The following is an 8,231-nucleotide window of genomic DNA, read 5'->3' on the forward strand; positions in this document are numbered from 1 at the left end:
TTCTTATGAACAAAACAAAACAAAGACTAATAAATAAAGACAAAACATAAATGACATTTGTTGGTTCCTTCCGGAAAGAAACACGAATGGAACTAAAGAAGGTGATAGCTCAGGTTTATAGTTATTAATGTGAAGTGGATTCCCATATTGTTTTCTGTAATAGAAGAATAAGAAAAAGCTACCTGCTGACAAGAAAAGTCTATCGGCACTCGTTGAAAAATATTCCTTGCTATACTTCTAAATGCTTGTATCTGTGTTTCAATGGGCTTTCTCACACTTTGTGTCGCGCTGAATCTCTCTGAGAAATATGTACACGTGTCTGTGGAGTTCTCAGCCACTTACTTGTTAATTTCACGAGTAGGCTGTTCCGTTGATCGGATCAACTGGAACCCTCGTCGTCGTAACCGACGGAGTGCCACGACATACCTCTGTGTGTGTGTGTGCCTTTGCTTCTATGCTTGTACTGTTGGTTTGTTGACGTCCCTGTAACTTAGCAATTCGGCAAAAGGAGATCAGATAGAATAAATACCAGGATTAAAAATAATAAGTACTGGCTTCGATTCATTCGACTAACAATTCTTGAAGGTGGTGCCCCAGCTTGGTCGCTGTCTAATGAGTGAAACGAGTAAAAGATAAAAAGTAAAAGAAAGATATTTACAAAGAAAAAAGAATGTATGTTCTGAATGTATGGAAGATAAAATGTTCCTTTCTTATATCTTCGGAGAATACCCCTGCAATGTCCCCGATTGACATCAGTTTAATATTTATCTTCCCCGTCAGATACCATATTTCTCACTTATAAGGGAGAAATATTTATTTGTGGCTGTGTCGTTCCGGGTTCAGTCCCACTGCATGGCACCTTAGGCCAGTGTCGAAAACTGAAAGAAGCCTGTCGTATATATATATATATATATATGTGTGTGTGTGTGTGTGTGTGTTTGTGTGTCTGTGTTTGTCCCCCACTCCCATCATCGCTTGACAACCGATATTGGTGTGTTTACGTCCCCGTAACTTAGCGGTTCGGTAAAAGTGACCGATAGGATAAGTACTAGGCTCGCAAAGAATAAGTCCTGGGGTCGATTTGCTCGACTAAAAGGCGGTGCCCCAGCATGGCCACAGCCAAATGATTGAAGCAAATAAAAGAATAACAGAATAAAAGAATAACAGAATAAAAGAATAACAGAATAAAAGAATAAATTCGTATCTTCAAAACGAACCTCTAGCAATACGTGATCGCATGTTCGCTAGAAAGAGAAAGAAGAAAAAGATCTCTTTCTTTTTAAAACAAAGCGAATAGGAATGAAATCTTGAACATGAAGCTACGCCTTTATTATAAATTGGTTCTTTGTAGACTGAAGTTCGTTGGAAATTTCTCAAAACTTTCCAACTTATTTTATTCGTCCAACTTAATCATACAGAACGTAATGAATGTTGCCACCTCTCTAGAAAACATTTATTTATTCACTCATCAAATCACTTCACTCGGTGTTACTTATTTTTTACCTCGTTCATATTTTATCTATTTATTTATTTAATACTCTTGCAATGACTTTATTTATTTATTTTGTAATAATACTCGTTTAACGTACCAATTTAAACTAAAAACAAGAACCAGGTATATTTGTGCAAGAATGTGTCTATTTATATATAAGGATTTTAATTAGAATTCGGCAATTATTTTGGCAAGTTCCTGAGATTTACGATAACTACGTCGGTTGTAAAAAAGCTATAAACATCCATCAGAAGAAAGAAAAAGACAAAAAAAGCATCTTATTTATAGAAAACAATCAGCTTTTTTCATTCTCTTGCTACCTTACCTCTGCATTGTATTTAAACAAAGAGCAGGTTTTTTTTTTCCAGAATTCGAAACTGTGCGGTAAGATTAATAGCTTCACGACCAATTGAAACAATTTAATTTCGGATGTTAATTATATTTTATCGATAATAGGAAAATCTTGAATAGCCACACACACACACACACACACACACACATATATATATATGCTGTGAAACAGAATTGATTGCAGCTGCAAAGAAAATAAACACTGTTTGTTGTACATACATATCGATACATCAGTTTTACTCTTTTGTGGAGTTTCATCGAAGCAAATATCTATCTATCTCTCTCTCTCTCTCTCTCTCTCTCTCTCTCTCTCTCTCTCTCTCTATCTATCTATCTACCAATATATATATATATATATATATATATACACACACACACACAATTGCAACGTGGAGAGTGTTTATAAGCCATTTAAAAACACATAAACACCGTTAGATTCACTTCAATATTTAAATTTAATTTGCCAAAATATTTTCGTCGCTTTGAGACCGCGACCTGTTCACTGACAAAATCCCATACTATATATATATATATATATATATATATATATATATATATATATATTATATAAAAGCCTCATTCGTGGGTTAACAAGGCTACCAACGGTTTCATGTAAAGAGGAATCTCTGAACAATTTATCAAGCCGGCCACATGGGAACGTTGGGACTCGTCTCCATATTCTCATCTCAAATGGAGACGAGAACCAAAGTTCCCATATAGCTGGGTTGATAACTGTCCAGAGATTCCACTTTTCATGAAACCATTGGTAGCCTTGTTAACCCACGAATGAAGAATATTTATCCAACACACACACAGATATACATATATACTACACAACATCTATAGAATATGTTATATTCTTAAAGAAGGATGTGACATTATTTCATTAGGGCCCAATTTATACCTGAATCGTTTAAAGTATTTTTGTTATTCAGAATTTTCTTTCTCAGGCAACAATATGCGCGTGGATTTTTTTCTTTATTTCTGTGAACAAATCTACAGAAAAACAGCGGAGACAAATGATATGGGATTACTTCTGTAAAGCGACTTATTCATTGATCTGACATATCAAGTACTTCAGGAGGAAAATATCAACTGTGTTTGTATTCGAGATTTTGACTCAAAAATGTATTTCTTAGTATCTAATTAACAACAATACATACCTATTATATGTTTGTAAATATTGACCTTGAATTTTAACACACACACATACACACACACGCATATATACATATAGATAATACACACCCACACACATATGAAAACAAAACAGCTATCAATGAAATTGTATATATTAAATATCTGAAGTATATTCTTGTCTGTGTTATTTTTTATACTTTTATTTTGTTTTTATGCTGTTGTAATCTTAATTTCTTCTTTACGTCTAATTAAACCAGACCGTAATTAATATGCCGAGCTTGTTGGGTGACTATATGAAAGGGAGTTAACAAAAATTGATAGGGAAGACAATCGCTAACCTTTCACAACGAAGTGTCAGTTGCTTCCGGTTTGGTAGTCTATCGGTTTCCATACGGTGTCATGGCGTACCTTCAGTTCCGGTTTGGTAGTCTATCGGTTTCCATACGGTGTCATGGCGTACCTTCAGTTATTCCAGAACATTCAGCAATCTTGTTGTCTTGACTGAGAAGGTATGAAGCCTAGCATTTGTGTGGGAAATAAAGTGTTGGGGTGGGCGAGATGGCAGAATCGTTTGCGTGGTGAACAAAATGCTTAGCGGCATTTCGGCCGTCTTTACGCTCTGTGTGCAAATCCAGCTGAGGTCGGCTTTGCCTTTCATCCTTTCGGGGTCCATGATATAAAAACCAGTTGAGTTCTGGGGGGTGCGATTTAATCAACTTATCCTCTACCTCAAAACTTGTAGGCACCGTGCCAAAATTTGATACCAATATTTCTGTGGAAAGGCCCAGCCAGAAGCGTCTATACGCTCTGAGTTCAAATTCCGCCGACGTCGACTTTGCCCTTCATCCTTTCGAGGGCTGATAAATTAAGTACCAGTTGTGTACTGGGGTCGATATAATCGACTCACACCCTTTCCTTATCTTGCTGGTTTTGTGCCAAAATTTGAAATCAATATTACTGAAGTCGGAGGAGCTGCGAAAAAGAAAAGAAAGGAAGAACTGTGCAGTGGAATGGATTAAAAGCAGGAAGATGATTCTTAAAGGGACCGACGAATTGTTGCTTGTTGCTTTGAAACATATACGAGGCATATATCACGACTTAGGTTCTTCACATTTCCTTTACAGAACTTCGAGTAATGCTTTTTGTTTTCCTGTCTTCCTATAGCCTGTAATTATTCAGTTTGGTGTCCTGAAATTAACGTCTATGGATCGTGCAAGATCCATGAAGTCCGATCCACGACCATAACACTCTACAAGCTGGCCGCAAGTAACATTGGATGCTGGAGTCTTCATTCCATAGAAAATGTACAATACAGGGGAAATAACTCTTTTCAATGCTAAATTTGTAATTTGGCTGACTAAAAAATTAATTTTATTTTCCCCTCGCTTTGATGTGCTTTTCATAATCACTAGTAAACGCGGTATTTATTGCTATCCCTATTTCTTTGTTAAATGCTATTGATTTGGACCAGTGGGTCTCAATCGGGATCCACGCAAGATTTTGTTGTTAAAGCTTAATTGGAATATATTGGTCATACGTGTACAATACGCAAAATATATTAATTCTTTTTATTACAATTCCTTATAATATTCATTTCTAAAAACATAATAGGATTTTTTAAAGCATCGGATGGCTATGAGGGTCCGCTTGAGTAAAATAAGAGTCAGAGGGAGCCATAGATAAAACAAAAATGGTTTAGAACCACTGATTTAGACCTTGTTGCCCTTCACAGAACACTCCATCACTGGTCGTTGACGATTGCCCCGTCAACTGCCAGTCAACACCTATCAATTGAAGCTCCAACATTTTACCAAAGGAACAACCGCTGCCCTCCGCTGATGACATTTGTAGGGACGGATTAGACATACAGCAGGCCCAGCCAGAACCTCCCTCGCGGAAATGCTTATTGAAGGTATTGTCAACGCTAACATCCCACGCACAGTGGCCAACTGTCTCATCCGCAATACGAATAGATGTTTGTGGCGTACGTCGTCTTCCAGACGGAAAGTTCAGATTTGGTGCATGTTCTATTGGCGGCGCAGTTGAGCACTTGCACACGCAAAGCATGTACGCTTCATTGGCCTCAAAGCTTTTAGGACGAATACTGATAAAGCCAGGACGTCACGATTGCTATGAGAGCCACAAAATCAAATAACAGGACCTGCAAAACCAACAAAAATTGAACACAACCTATTAGTTAATTTTCCTATTCATACCAGCACTCTTATAAAACTAATTTTCGTCACGCGCACGCGGGCTTTAGTCTGGAAGTTGAGGTTAGATTCTTGGCGAAAGAACTCTGGGGAATACCCCACAATTTACGATCCCATGTTCACCACACGCCAACAACGTGGAGACTAACCAGTGCAGACAGTCTTCTTAGTGCTGCGAACCAAACTGATCTCGGATTACTCCCACTTTTTCTTAAAGGCATTTGCCTGCAAAATGCCAGTTTATTAAATGTTGTGTATGTGTGTGTGCGTGTATGCATGCATGTATGTATGCATGTATGTATGTCATTATTCAGTTTATTTCAAGATTTCTTGTCAATAGACAAAGAACCGATTTCTAACCCCGATCCAAGGCTCCTTCATTGGAATTTCAGCATCAACAACAGAGTATTTTTGCATGTATGTATGTATGTATTATGACTCTTTTAGTAACTTAAGTCAATGAACTTTGGCTATTGTGTAGCACCACCTTCAAGAATTACTCGCTGATCAAATCGAATCCAGTGCTACATTCGATAAACTAATTGCCATACTTATTTTATTTCCCTATATTTTCATTTTTGTCAAGTTATATCGTGACCCCAAAAGTGGGACAATCTAGGACCATTGTTTCACAGTAAAAGACTTTGAAACCCAAACACACAGACGCAGCATCCGTTACATTTTGCAAACAAAAGCACCTTTGTTTAGATTCCCAACGATTCGTTGAGCGATCAGTTGTTCGTGTGGTGGCTGTAATGTTCGTGTAGTGTCACATGATGCTATCGTTGGTGTGAAGCTGGCTGTATAGACCGCGACCTTTGAGAAGCAAGATCTTCGCAACAGATAGTTAGTAGGACGTCGGAAGTTGCAGGCTGGAGCGTAGGGGTGGGTGTGTGTTTGCTTCTGTAGAGAGGATTCTACTTTTCAACGGCTATGGTTTATGTAACCACCCGAACACCGTAGTAGCACCGTGGGACACTACATAGGAATGACTATCAATAGTTTTAAAAGAAGATACATGTAGCATATGCACACCTTCAGGTTCAGAGTCAAAGAAAATCCACCTTCGCCGTCCCGCTTCATCTTGAGATTCCGAGATCATTGATACAATCTCCTCAAGATCACTTGATGCATCGTTGATATGACTCCTCCTTAGTCCCCGAAAACTCTTAGTTGCCAACTCTGTCATCTTGAGAAATTGCACATACTCTACCAACCTGTGTGTGGAGGGGTATATATATATATATATATATATATATATATATATATATCGTGAGCCTTTCTTTGCACTTATAGCTAATGCCTTATAAGTAAATTTGGTCGATCGAAACTGTGTGGAAGCCCGCTGTATATACGTGTGTGTGTGTGTGCGTTTATCCCAACCGTACTGCTTGACAACTGGTGATGGTTTGTTTATGTCCCCGTGACTTAGCGGTTCAGCAAAGGAGATCGATAGAATAAATGCCAGACTTCGAAATTAATACTGGGATCAACCTGTTCGACTAAATTCTTCAAGGCGGTGCTCCAGCATGGACGCGTTTCAACGGCTGAAACAAGGAAAAGATAAAAGGCACAATTATACACACACACTAGCATACATGTATACATGAATGTGTGTGTGTGTGTGTGCGTGCGGGGGATGCTCGCATGTACACTTATCGTTTTAATGTAATAATGTACATCTCCACATATCTTTATAACTGCTTTTCGTAACATAGATGTGGTAAGATAAAAGACATCATCATCATCACAATCATCATCATTGTTATCACCACCCCAAAAAAAAAAACGATTACAACAACAACAACAACAACAACAACAACAACGACATCAAATTCGCCCATACCTTGTTTCGCACTCATCCACCTTCAAACGAATTCAGAATAACTTGCAATGCAAGTTTTATTACAGCATTTCAAATATTCTACCCCCACCCTGCTGCTACTGCTGCTGCTACTGCTGCCATATATTCGAATAATCATCTCTCAATGTGTATCCGCTTTCAATCTGTTACCATCTCAGTAATGAATTTACAAGTTTAAATTAAAAAACCTCATTACAAAAGGAATGCTGTTCTCCTGAAATATAAATTTTTACTTTATATCTATCTTGGCAGAGAATATTCCTATCTAATGAAGAACGAACAATTAAAAGTTAAAAAGAGAGCGAAAGAGAGAGAGGAAGAGAGAGAGAGGAAGAGAGAGAGAGAGAGAGAGAGAGAGAGAGAGAAAGAGAGAGAGAGAGTGAGATAAAGAGAGAGAGAGAGAGAGAGAAAGAGAGAGAGAGAGAGAGAGAAAGAGAGAGAGAGAGAGAGAGAGAGAGAGAGAGAGAGAGAGAGAGAGAGAGTGTGTGTGTGTGTGTGTGTGTGAGGGAATTCTCAATGTATGAACGTGATACAATATTTAGATTTAGAAGTACTTCCGTTTCGCGTTTTGGGTCTTTTGTGTTTTTTTACTGTTTCGTTTGTTACAAATTCTACAAATAAAGATTGCTGCTTGTGGAATCTTTCTTCTATAATCTTTTACCTTTTACTCGTTTCTAGCATTAAACTGCGGCCATGCTGGGGCACCGCCTTGGAGATTCATTAGTCGATATTCATTGATAAGCAGAAAAACTGATATCTTGACCATCAGAAGGGGCAAGGGCTCAACGGAACAATATCATCGTCTCTCGTGAATCATCATTCACCCTTTTCCCTATTTCAGTGTGAGGGTCTATGTCCGGAGACATCTCAAAGAAGCCTTCAATTCGGATTGCTTGGTCCGTACTGTGAATCCTAGAGGTGCTTTTGTGATGATTTGGGTAACCATATCACGGAATTCTCTAGGCCAGTGATTATTTGGGTATTTTACCCGACCATGTGGTCATTTCTGTGATAAAAACATTGTTCCTTGATGGTAGCACATTTGGGGGCAACAAGTGAGGAGACGTTTCCTTCTATCATCGTCGCTGAAAGAGCTAAAGCAAGTTCTACACGAGGAATGGTGCAACATTTCTCTAACAACCTTACAGGATCTGTGCGAGTCACTCTCTCT

General features: G+C 38.3%; 1 protein-coding gene across 2 annotated transcripts in view; it reads left to right on the top strand.

Moving 5' to 3' along the window:
* Positions 1-668, top strand: part of LOC106869520 (uncharacterized) — a 34,214-nt gene extending 33,546 nt beyond the window's left edge. For both annotated transcript variants that reach the window (XM_014915290.3, XM_014915289.3), the window contains one exon: positions 1-668. This exon is cut by the window's left edge and continues 266 nt beyond it. The gene's annotated coding sequence lies outside the window, so the exon portion shown is untranslated.
* Positions 669-8,231: the final 7,563 nt, after the last annotated feature.

Source organism: Octopus bimaculoides, chromosome 8, assembly GCF_046866305.1.
Source record: "Octopus bimaculoides isolate indiv1 chromosome 8, ASM4686630v1, whole genome shotgun sequence".
NCBI lineage: Eukaryota > Metazoa > Mollusca > Cephalopoda > Octopoda > Octopodidae > Octopus > Octopus bimaculoides.